Source organism: Oryctolagus cuniculus, chromosome 13 (assembly GCF_964237555.1).
Source record: "Oryctolagus cuniculus chromosome 13, mOryCun1.1, whole genome shotgun sequence".
Taxonomy (NCBI): domain Eukaryota; kingdom Metazoa; phylum Chordata; class Mammalia; order Lagomorpha; family Leporidae; genus Oryctolagus; species Oryctolagus cuniculus.
The window spans coordinates 89,696,462-89,708,948 of NC_091444.1; the positions used below are offsets into that span (position 1 = coordinate 89,696,462).

The 12,487-nt window shown below is 41.5% G+C and overlaps 1 pseudogene; it reads right to left on the reverse strand.

Annotated features, from left to right (window-relative positions):
- Positions 1-4,501: 4,501 nt before the first annotated feature.
- LOC127488517 (low molecular weight phosphotyrosine protein phosphatase pseudogene) lies at positions 4,502-9,442 on the reverse strand (annotated as a pseudogene).
- Positions 9,443-12,487: the final 3,045 nt, after the last annotated feature.

Below are 12,487 nucleotides of genomic sequence, written 5' to 3' on the forward strand. Positions count from 1 at the left end.
TCCGTGTCTCCCACATGGGTACTAGTGCACAAGGACTTGAGCTATCTTCTACTGATTTCCAAGGCCATAGAAGAGAGGTGGATCGGAAGTGGAGTAACTGGGACTTCAACTGGTGCCTATATGGGGTACTGGCACTGCAGGCGGCGGCTTTACTTCCTACACCACAACGCCGGCCCCATCAATAGATTTTGAACAATTTAATGCCTAACACTTTGGGTATCTTGCTTAGAGACTTGCACAATTAAATTATTTTTCCAAGGGCCAGCACTGTGGCAGAGTGGGTTAATGCCCTGGCGTGTAGTGCTGGCATCCCATATGGGTGCCAGTTCGAGTCCCAGCTGCTCCTCTTCTGATCCAGCTCTTTGCTATGGCCTGGAAAAGCAGTAGAAGATGGACCAAGTGCTTGGGCCCCTGAACCCACGTGGGAAACCCAGAGGAGGCTCCTGGCTTTGAATTGGTACAGCTCTGGCTCTGAGGCCATCTGGGGAGTGACCCAGCAAATGGAAGACCTCTCTTTCTAACTCTTTCTCTCTCTTTAACTGTCTTTTAAATACATAAATAAAATAAATTTTAAAAAATAAATATTTTCCAGATGACATCCTTTACATATTTTAAAGCATTTAATAGACCTTCTCTTCTCCAGAATTAACAATCCTACATGACTTCTGCGTCACTTTTGATTTTGTTTCAAGAGTTGAAACAGTCTCCCAAATGTGTCTCAGTTATTCAAATCCCAGTAAAAATATATGACACAGCAGAGGATAACGGTAGAATACAAGGACACTTATCATTTGATCTAACTGTCTTTCAGACATGGCTGCCTGAGATTGCATTCCTTTCCTACTAGGTCACATTTTTTTAAAGACTTACTTTATTATTTGAAAATCAGAGTTACACAGAGAGGAAAGGCAGGGAAAGGGAGAAACATCTTTCATCTGCTGGTTCACTACCCAACTGGCTGCAATGGCCAGAAATGTGCTGATCCGAAGCCAGGAACCAGGAGCTTCTTCCAGGTCTTCCATGAGGGTGCAGGGCCCAAGGACTTTGGCCATCATCTACTGCCATCCCAGGCCATAACAGAAAGCTGGAAGGAAAGTGGAGCAGTTGGGTCTCGAACTAGTGCCCATATGGGATGCCAGTGCTTCAGGCCAGGGCATTAACCTGCTGTGCCACAGTGCCAGCCCCACATTTTTTACTATAGTGCATTAAGGTACTGTTTGAAGAAAGAGCTCCTCATTGCTTGAACCTAACCAGATCTGGAGTTTTTCCTGCTTTTTCCATTCACATTGCACGTTACTGAAGCCACTGCTGATTCCTGATTCTCTCAATTTGTTCTTGAGGCACCCCTTCCCTTTCATTCACTGTCTACCCTTGAAGTGTCCTGAGTATCCTGGGAAGGTCTAGAATGGAAGGAAATGATCAGAGGGTAACACACAACCAAAATTTTAAAAATTTGAATAATTTTAGAGAAAAAACCCTAAGTATATCCAGCAAGTATGTGAGCACGATTCTATGCAAAGGACTCCCCCATTATCCACCTCAGTGATGCCAGGAGACATGACGTCACCATTCTCTTCCTCCACAAGAGTCCATGGTCCACTCAGGATGTCCCTTGCCCATTGAAACAAATTCAACATGACACTAGAGGCATTACCTGATAGATTTATTAAAGTTGAAGCTCCTTACATATGAAAGCCAGTCGGAAGTTCTTTTCATAAATATATATTACTTTTTTAATACCCACTCTCATTCCAGGTAGCCCCACAAGAATTCCAGAGTAGAACCAATATTTTTCTTTCACTGTTTCTTGTCCTCACTGCCTTTATCTATTACTAGATCCTGTTGTGCCATCCAACAGAGTGTCATTAAGACTCCTCATTATCTTCATAGTCAAGGCTCATTTTTCTAAATTAACAAACACTAATTGAGATATAACCATGTGTCAGGCAATGTGTTTGATATGAGGCTACAATTAATTTTCTTATAACTCCATTTCATCCCAGAAAGTAAAGAAGAAAGAAAAAGATGAGAATAAAAAGGAAGGAAACAAAAATAGTACAAATTAGAAAAAATAACATCAAGGCCATCGCATGGAATCAGGAATGAGAATTAAAATTCATCGCAGGAAGATCTATACAATTCCTGTAGTCAGATCAGAGTTAACTTTAAATTTTTTACAGTGAAGGAAAAAATGTGAGTGGGAGGAAAATTATGGGGGGGAAGCCATTGTAATCCAATAACTGTACTTTGGAAATTTATATTTACTAAATAAAAAATAAATTAAAAAAAGAAACAATTTCATAAAACCAAGTGTTTCCTATCTCTCTCTTTCACACACACAGACACACACACACACACCATTCTCCTTGGTCTGAAACTGTTTGACACATGAAACTGCTGTGATCTCACACTTAATTTTGCTGCAGAATATTCTCATCTTCTCCATTTATGTCTTATTTCTGTCCTTTTCAAGCTGTCTTTTGCATCATACACAGAAGATTACATAAAGAACTGCTCAGGTGTGTCTGTTTCTCTGGCCAAAGATCTGCTGAATACAACCACAGCAAAGCTGAGCATTTTTTGTTTCTGGTTTCTAAGGTGTTCATACCCAGTTTTTCCCCAATACATATTGTCTCAAGTTCAATCATGAGAAATGACATGTTTGGCTCTTTTTTTGTTTCCTTTTTTTTAAGATTTATTTTATTTATTTGAATGTGAGTTATGAGGGGGAGAGATAGATAAATAGATAGACAGACAGACAGACAGATGATAGACAACTTCCATACTCTGGTTCACTCCCCAAATGTCTGCAATAGCCAGGGCTGGGTAGACTGAAGCCAGGAACCAGGAGCTTCTTCTAAGCCTCCTACTTAGGTCATTTCCACTGCTCTCTCAGGGGCCCAAGCGCTTAGGTCATCTTCTGCTGCTCTCCCAGACATATTAGCAGGGAGCTGAATTGGAAATGGAGCCACTGTGACTCGAGTTGGTTCCCCCATGGGATGCAGGCCTCAAAGGCAGTGACTTTACCCACTAGGCCACAACTCCAGCACCCATATTTTTCTCTTAATCCCTATCTCCCTCATATTTCTGGCAGTATCCATATTAATAAGTGTAATTCTGCCCCCTGGCTTTTGTAACACTTCTATTAAAACAGGAAAATAAGTATCCATCCCTTTATGGAAAATTTATTCCTTTATGGAAAACATACCCTAATTGTATGTTTATGGGTCTGTTGCTTATATGGATACCCTGACCTTATAACAGAGTATCAGTCATCTTTTTTTTAGTATCACTGGTACTCATACTGAATTAACTTACTTTTTATTAACCTCATAAACCTAGCACTAATACTAGACCTTGACTAATTTATCTACTCACCTCCCATACTCCTGGATTTCTGCTGGCTGCTGCTTTGAGCTCTGTTGATAGCCTCTTTCCAACTTATGTTCCTCCTGTTTTGAGTATTTAATTAGAATTACACACTTTCTCCTGACAGTCAAACATCCCCCTTCACACAATGACCAATATATCCACTCCTCACATGACCCTGAATCCATGTTCTAGAGCTGATCTGGACCTGAGCCCATCAATTCCATCCTCGAAGTTTTTCAGTCTGGCCCATCCTGTACACAGACAAACCCAGACTCCTCGTTATAGACTCCACAGAAGTCCTTATGCCAATCTCATATGCTTTGCTTGCTGTTCCCCAGTTTACTGAAAATAGATTTTTGTAAAAAATGTATTCTAGAAAATGTACAGTGCACAAAAAACTTAATGTGTGTGAGCAAAGTCAAAAAATGTGATTAGAGTATTACGTAAAAAAAGTTTAAACAGCAAAGAAAAATTGGGAATATCAATTATAATATAAACAAGGTTTGTATGAACCACTTTAGGTTATATTGTCATCCAAGAGATTATGTTTGCATTAATATCTGTTTTTGTGACGTTCTTATGCATTAAAAGGTATTTAGTATTGTATGAACAAATGTTGAACAAAATTTTATTTATTTAGCAAAAAATTAAATAAAATTTTGATTTTTCTGGATTAATAGAAACTGTCTTATCACACACACACACACACACACACACACACACAGATGGCCAGCCCAGATCTCCAAGATAGATCTAGTTTTATAGTTGTAGGATTCTATGGAAAGTAAATCATCTGATAAGAAAAGATTTTTTTTTTCAGTTGTATTTTTCTAACTCCCAAGTTTATTTTCAAAACTATTTTTTCTGGCACACAAACCGTGTAAGTTTAGAATTAGTTATATGAAGGACAGAAATGATCTATATTTGTTATAAACTCACTAAAATCTAACAAAGAAATACTATCATGCAAATACTGAATCTCATCAACATAATTGAACTTTTTTTTCCTTTTTTTACCTTTTATTTAATGAATATAAATTTCCAAAGTACAGCTTATGCATTACAATGGTTTCCCAACCCATAACTTCCCTCCCACCCACAACCCTCCCCTTTCCCACTCCCTCTGCCTTCCATTCACATCAAGATTCATTTTCAATTCTCTTTATATACAGAAGATCAGTTTAGCATATACTAAGTAAAGATTTCAATAGTATACACCCACATGGAAACACAAAGTGAAAAATACTGTTTGAGTACTAGTTATAGCATTAAAACACAATGTACAGCACATGAAGGACAGAGATCCTACATGAGGAGTAAGTGCACAGTGACTCCTGTTGTTGACTTAACAAGATGACGCTCTTGTTTATGGCATCAGTAATCACCCTAGCTCTTGTCAGGAGTTGCCAAGGCTATGGAAGCCTTTTGAGTTCACTGAATCTGATCATATTTAGACAAGGTCGTAGTTAGAGTGGAAATTCTCTCCTCCCTTCAGAGAAAGGTACCTCCTTCTTTGATGACCTGTTCTTTCCACTGGGATCTCACTCGTGGAGATCTTTCATTTAGGACATTTTTTTTTCCCAGAGTGTCTTGGCTTTCCATGCCTGAAATACTCTCATGGGCTTTTCAGCCAGATCAGCATGCCTTAAGGGCTGATTCTGAGGCCAGAGTGCTGTTTAGAACATCTGCCATTCTATGAGTCTGCTGTGTATCTCGCTTCCCATTCTGGATCACATAATTAAACTTTTTTAGATCATTTTCCCACCTAAACCAATTTGCGTTTGGCATTTGGGTGACATGGGTATAAACACAGACATATTCAACAAAGGGAGACAGCATTCAAGCATCCTTCTTCTGTATATAAATATATTTCAGAAATAAAGTGGCTCAAGTAGGAGGAAATAAGCTGAGGGCCTCAAGAAATAAACAAAAATCAGCAAGTGTGAAAGGTGCTGATTCCATCAACTTTTCTTTCGTGCCTCCCAATATACAAGAGTGCACTCTGGGTATGTGAAGTAAAACTTCTCATAGGCCAGCTCCACCAAGGGGTGTGGGACGAGGGGAGGACAGCAGGAGGATAGAGTGTACCTCCCACACCCGTGCTTCCCTCAGAGGCCACTGCCTCCATGAAACACTGCCTTGGACTCTGACTCCAGGCTCCGAGTCTGATTTTGCTGCTGCATTTGTTCTGCTCTGTTTGTGGTGTTTGTCCCCCGGTTTTCTAATTGGGGCAAAGAGGAAGGCTCAACTAGTCTAAGAAGGCTTAAGATCTTTATTTATTATACTGCATGTACAACTGATTTCCATCAACAATTATTTTTTAAGATAAGCAGTCAATGGAAGACACGTGAGGCCTGGGAAGACACGTGAGGCCTGGGGTACATCCTAGCATCTGAGCACGCGGCTGCTGGTGGGGACCCCTCAGGCCTAGTGGGCTTTCTCCAGGAGGGCCCTGTAGCACCATACATGCTGATGTTATACAGCCTCAAAGTCCACCTCATTGCCATAATAGGGATCTTCAATAATGAGTTGTTTTTATGGATCATAGCTCCCAAATAGTTAAATTTAACTTTGCAGTTTTTAACTTGATTACTTTTTCTATTCAAATCTCTCAGGTTGCTTTCATCCCTACACAGTATGTAGTCCGAGGTGGCAAAGTCTCCCTTGGTGACCTGCAGGGCCATGTGGCTCATGGGCACGCCCTGACTCCACATGAACTCTTGCCCACAGTTCCCTATCTCACAGGTGGATGTGGCTGTGCTGTCTATCTTCCAATTGTCTGAAACATTCTGATCAGTCACGAGTTTTCTGAAAACTGCTTCTGCAATGGGTGACTGGCAAATGTTACCCAGACACACAAACAGCACCAACTTGGATGCCGTCTGGGCCATCTTCCGGCACATGCAGACAAAAGATTTTTGAAATAGCTTTCATTCCAATAGTGTGTAGGATGCATGCAAAGAAGTAAACCTAGAAAATGCTTTTTGTTGTTTTTAGCTTTATTCCAAGGCTATGGTCTCTGTGATCAGAACAATAAATTAAGTCTGGTTCCACCAATAAATAGATATGTGCCCTAGAATGAGTCACTTAACCTCTCTGAGTTTATCCCATCACTTATACATAGGATTAATAATATTTTAAAGATTTACTTATTTATTATTTGAAAGTCAGAGTTACACAGAGATAGAAGGAGAGGCAGAGAGAGAGGTCTTCCATCCACTGGTTCACTCCTCAATTGGCTGCAATGGCTGGAGCTGTGCTGATCTGAAGCTAGAAGCCAGTAACTTCCTCTGGGTCTCCTATGCAGGTGCAGGGGCTCAGGGGCTTGGGTCTGCATCTACTGCTTTCCCAGGTCAAAGCAGACAGCTGGATCGGAAGTGGAGCAGCCGAGTCTCAAACTGGCACCCATATGGAATGCTAGCACTGCAGGCAGTGGCTTTGACCACTATGCCACAGTGCCAGCCCCTAGGATTAATAATAAGTATCCTATCCTCCTCAAGAAAATATGAAAAATGTGTATAACATATGCTAAATTTCTTCACTAATAATCTTCTAAAGAAAATTTACTTATCATTTTCTGAACAAGCATAGACATCTAGCAACTAAATCTTTCAAGAGTATGTTAATTCAAGTAGAAATGAATATATGTATACACTAATATCACATGACTTCTTCCTGCTTTGATTACTAATGAATGACCAAGCTTGTTGCTGTAAATAAATGGTCACTAGGATGTTTTTCAAACATACGTGTAGCTCAAGATTAGACTTCTTCCACTAGGCTAGAGCTGGTGCCATGGCATATCAGGTAAAGTCGCCACCTGCAATGCTGGCATCCCATATGGGCACTGGTTCATGTCCTAGCTGCTCTGCTTCGAATCTCGCTCCCTGCTAACGTGCCTTGGAAAGCAGCAGAAGATGGCCCAAATACTTGGGACCCTGAAACCATGTGGGAGACCTGGAAGAAGCTCCTGGCTTTGGATCAGCCCAGCTCTAGCTTTTTGCAGCCACTTGGGGAGTAAACCAGCAAACGGAACATCTCTCTATGTGTCTCTCTCTGTAACTCCTTCAAAAAAATAAAACTTTAAAAAAATTAAGGTTTATTGACATGGGCTATGAGCCAATCCAGGAAAAGTAAGAGAAGCAATAACTATTGCTACCTGTATTTTTATCTAATCTAAGTATCATGTAAACTAAAATATACAATACTAGGAGTACACTATCAGTAATTACACTACTGAGGCTGGTGCCATGGCACACTGTTTAATCCTCCGCCTGCAGTGCTGGCATCCCATATGGATGCCGGTTCTAGTCAAGGTTGCTCCTCTTCCAGTCCAGCTCTCTGCTGTGGCCTAGGAAGGAAGTGGAGGTTGACCCAAGTGCTTGGGCCCCTGTACCCACATGGGAGACTGGGAAGAAGCACCTGGCTTCTGGCTTTGGATCAGTGTATCTCTGGCTGTTGTGGCCATTTGGGGAGTGAGCCAACAGAAGGAAGACCTTTCTCTCTGTTTCTAACTCTATCTGCCTAATAAATAAATAAAATCTTTAAAAAAATAATTACATTACCAATACTCAGTGATTATAATTAAGAATTTTAGTAACTATACTGATTATGAACAGTAATTCAGTGTTTCTCTTTTAACTTTAAAAATTCCCATGTATCAAATGTTTTTGCATCGGTCCTAATAGAGCTACAAGCCCTAGCAGTTCTTTTATTTTATTTTATTATTTATTTATTTATTTGTAAGTCTGAGTTACAGAGAGGGGAGAGGCAGAGAGAGAGAGGTTTTCCATCTGGTGGTTCACTCCACAATTGGCCGCAAGGGCCAGAGCTGTGCTGGTGCAAAGCCAGGTGCTTCTTCTGGGTCTCCCATGTGGGTGCAGGAGCCCAAGGACTTTGACCATCTTCTAATTCTTTCCCAGGCCATAGCAGAGAGCTGGATCAGAAGTGGAGCAGCCAGGTCTTGAACTGGCACCCATATGGGATGCTGGTGCTTCAGGTCAGGGCGTTAACCCACTGTGCCACAGCATGGGCCCCAGTCCTAGCAGTTCTATGTTTAGCATTTCATCTTCAGTTCCAACTGCTAATAATACAGTAGAAGTATAGAAGACCTGACAGTCACGCAAACCTTACCATAATGTGTAGAATAAATCCTTTAAATATAAAGACAAACTTCTTATTTCACAAGGGAGAAGGAACCAGAGGGGTAAAATAACTTTCAAATGTCACTTAGCTCTTTTGGCTTAGAAACAAGGAAGGCTCTCAGCTTTATGCCACTTGTCTCAACTAGATGAGCCTATAATTTTAAAGATACTCAACTTGTGCTCCATGAGTTTAAATGAATTTTTCACAGTTATGTGACAAAGAAGCACCAAAGCCAGAAGTAAAAATTATTGCTCTTATCTTTCTCTTCCTTATCCACTATGGAAACCTGATTTACAGTTATACAGTATTCAAATATCATTTACAACCAAGAAGCATTTTTTTTGCTAACTTTAACAATGAAACTACTTTTAGCCATTGAGGAAGTTATTTTAATGGAAGATATAGACATACTTTTTTTGTTTTGTTTTTTAATTTGAGATGCAAAGAGACAAGTAGACAAAGAAGTGGATTTCACCCTCTAGTTCACTGCTCAAATGTCCACAGTGGCCAGGGCTGGCCCAGGAGCAGGGTACCCAATCATCTGAGTCATCCATCACTTGCTAACTCCCAGGGTCTGCATTATCAGGAAGCTGGAGTCAAGGCTGGAACTGGGAATCAAACCCAGAAACTCCAATGTGAGACACAGGCATCTGAACCACAAGGCTACACCCTGGCTTCCAGACTGGTTTTTTCACCAATTATCTGAAAATGAGTTTGTTCTGACCTGAAATCCAAGATTCTAGAGTCCTCAGGTGTGTGTGTGTGTCTACGCATGAGTTAGTTGGGTTGTCCAAGCAGAGTCTGCAGTTTAGAGAGAACAGAAGAGTGAAACATGTGTCAGAAGATGTCAGCATTGGAGAGGTGGCTGTGCTGTAGTCAGAGGCTGAGAAGGATAAGTCGACAGAGAGCAGCAGCACAAGGGAGGATGGTGTACTAGAAAGTAGGGAGAAAAAATATTGAAAAATAAATATTTTTAAAATATTTATTTATTTGGAAGACAGAGTTATAAAGAAGGAGAGACAGGGAGGGGGGAAGGGAGAGATCTCCCATCTGCAGGTCCACCCACCAAATGGTCACAATGGCTGGGACTGGGTCAGATCAAAGCCAGGATCTGGAACTCCATCCAAGTTTCCCTCAGGGTGGCAGGGACTCAAGAACTTGGGTTGTCTGCTGCTTCTCAGATGCACTGGCAGAGAGCTAGATGGGAAGTAGAGCAGCTGAGGTGCAAACCAGTGCCCATATGGGATGCCAGCATCACTGGCAACAGATTATTCTAATGCATCACAACACTGGCTCTAACAAATGAATTTAAGTAAAACAATTCAAAATGCCACAGAAATATCAAATAAAATGTCAGGGATGAGCACTGTGGTACAGCAGGTTAAACCACTACTTAGGAGGCATACCTCATTCTTAAGTATGAGGATGTCTTTTTTGCTTTTTGTTTAACCACTTTTGTACAAGAGAGTAACAAGATAAACTGTTCTCCAAGGAGTCTGATCTGATCACCTCACATAGGATAGACTGAGATGAGAAGAAAGTGCAAGACAGATTACAAGTGCAGAAAAGAAGAAACTACAACTGGAATGACAGCATGAGGAAGGAAATGCAGTCGTGTTTTGTGAGAACTAAAAGCAAATATATGTGCTGTTTGCAGAAAAATAGCATTGAAAGTGCATATGAGGCCAGCGCCATGGCTCACTAGGCTAATCCTCCACCTGCAGCACGGCACCCCGGGTTCTAGTCCTGGTTGGGGTGCCGGTTCTTTCTCGGTTGCTCCTTTTCCAGTCCACCTCTCTGCTGTGGCCTGGGAAGGCAGTGAATGATGGACCAAGTGCTTGGACCATGCACCCACATGGGAGACCAGAAGGAAGCATCTGGCTCCTGGCTTCAGATCGGCAAAGCACACCAGCTGTAGCGGCCATTTGCAGGGTGAACTAATGGAAAAGGAAGACATTTCTGTCTGTCTCTCTCTCACTCTGTCAAAAAAAAGCATATATGAGATTTTCAAAAAGTTTGTGGAAAATGGAATTAAAAGATAAGCTTAATTTGTCCAACAAATATTGAAATCTATGCATGTGAACAGTTTTCAAAAAGTTCATGGAAAATGCCCATCATACAAAAATGGTGCATGGATTTCAAAATAATTTTTAAAGAAAATTATTTATTCTGGTTTTTTTTTTGATAGGCAGAGTGGACAGTGAGAGAGCGAGAGAGACAGAGAGAAAGGTCTTCCTTTTGCTTTGGTTCACCCTCCAATGGCCACTGCAGCTGGCGTGCTGTGGCCTGTGCACCATGCTGATCCGAAGCCAGGAGCCAGGTGCTTCTCTTGGTCTCCCATGTGGGTGCAGGGCCCAAGGACTTGGGCCATCCTCCACTGCACTCCTGGGCCACAGCAGAGAGTTGGGCTGGAAGAGGAGCAACCAGGACAGAATCCAGCACCTCAACTGGTACTAGAACCTGGTGTGCCAGCACAGCAGGCTGAGGATTAGCCTATTGAGTGTGGCGCTGACCTATTTATTTATTTATTTATTTGTATGAAAGGCCGTTAAGGGGAGTGGGAAGGGGAGATACAGACTTCCATTTTCTGGTTCACTCCCAAAATGACCACAAGAGCCAGTTCGGGCCCAGGCTGAAGATGGAAATCAGAAGTCCATCGAAGTCTCCCACAGGGGTGGTAGGGGCTCTAGCAGTTGAACCATCTCCTTCTGCCAGGTGTATTAGCAGGAAGCAGAACAGCATATGGCAGCTTAACTTGCTGTGCCACATAGACAGTCATTGAAAATAAATTCTTGGAGCCGGCACTGTGGCACAGTGGGTTAAGCCACTTTTTGCAGTGCCAGCATCCTATAGGGGAACAGTTTGAGTCCTGGCTCCACTTCTGATCCAGCTCCCTGTTATTTTGCCTGGGAAATCAGTGGAAGATGGCCCAGGTGCTTGGGCCCCTATACCATGTGGGAAACTCAGAAGAAGCTCCTGGCTTCAACCTGGTCATTTGGGTACTGAATCAGCAAATCGAAATTTCTCTGTAACTATGACTTTCAAATTAATAAATCTTTAAAAAAAATTCTATGCACTTAATCATATCCAAGAATTATTGCCGAGACCAAACCAAAGAACATTTCTTCCGTGTTTTCTTGTAAGAGTTTTACAGTTTCAGGTCTTGAGTCTTTAATCATTTTTGTGTTGATTTCTGAGTAAGTTGTATGATAAGGACCCAAATTTACTATTTTGCGTATGGATACCAGTTTTCCCAACACCAAAGATGACTCTCATTTTCCCTTATGTATTCCTACCATCTTCAATAAAAATTGTGTTACTACATAAAAAAAAAATTCTATGCACTTAAAAGACCTGTTGCAATCCAAGTGCACAGTTACTTGCTCAGCAGAAATGCTAATTCAGGTGCAAGAAGTGCTGGTATCAGGGATACCTTGGTAAAGAAGTAGTGGTTTGTAGAGGGCACTTAAGGGGCTTTTATGCAGAAGCCAGACAGCAGTGTTTTAGAGTTTAAGAGATAGTGTTGGTTTACAAATTACATATTCTGACTGGTGTTGTGACATAGAGGGTAAGTAAGGCTACTGCCTGCAGGGCCAGCATCCCATGTGGGTGCCGGTTCGAGTCCTGGCTGCTCCACTTCTGATCCAGATCTCTGCTGAGGCCTGGGAAGGCTGTAGAAGATGGTCTAAGACCATGGGTGCCTGCACCCAAGTGGGAGACCTGGAAAAAACTTCTGGCTGCTAGCTTTAGATCAGCCTAGCTCTGATCATTGCAGCCATTTAGGGAGTGAGATTGTGGATAAAAAGACCTCTCTCTCTTTCTGCCTCTGCTTCTCTGTAACTCTGCTTTTCAAATAAAATCTTTTTAAATTATGTATTAACTTCCAACTGGGAGATCAGTAATTAAGTCAAGGTAAGTAAGTCATTTAAATAGGCATCTAGTCAGCCAGTAATGATGACTTCATTTCATT